Raw genomic sequence first — 714 nt, 5'->3', positions numbered from 1 at the left:
GATGGTCTCATGAATCAATTGAGTCATATTGACCATTAGTGCCACTAGTACACATCGATAATTATACATTCACATTCATTTACTCTTTAAATAAAATTTCAACATGTTAAGAAATATGTTAGCTTAAATAGTTAAACACATGAACAATACAGCATATGCCTCCAAACCTAGATGACAGACAAGGAGATAAATTTTTTAACTCCATGGTTTCACAAATGAAAATCATGTTCAGGCTGGAATTGTTATCAGATGAATTTTTTTCAAATAAGAGATTGTTGTTCAAATTGTCCACAAGATGTTCATCAACTTGTTCTACAAATGGCACAATCTTGAGCTCCAATGCTCCATCAACACACTTTCTTTGACAACTTTGACATTCAAAATTTTTTGATTGCCTAATCAAAATAATCCTTAGTACAAGGAAAATATTGTCAAAAAACTCATGGTTCAACTAAGAACCTGCTGAAACTCATGATTGTTTGTCATATCACTTAATGTTGTCAAAATGTTGAACTATATGTATATATAAATGTATTTGCCATGTCCTGATCTGGTTTGTAGTTTTGACACGATTATTTTGAACCTAATATATTTTTGTCTTTTAAATGTAGGTTGTGAAGCTTCATTAAAATACTGGGTATGTAGACAACACACCAGCACAAAGACTGCTCCAGGTCATTGGTAAGCATAAGCTCCTATTCATCAATATTTTCT

Source organism: Glycine max, chromosome 8, assembly GCF_000004515.6.
Source record: "Glycine max cultivar Williams 82 chromosome 8, Glycine_max_v4.0, whole genome shotgun sequence".
NCBI lineage: Eukaryota > Viridiplantae > Streptophyta > Magnoliopsida > Fabales > Fabaceae > Glycine > Glycine max.
The sequence above is the reverse complement of the archived record's forward strand: the minus strand, read 5'-3'. Positions refer to the sequence as shown.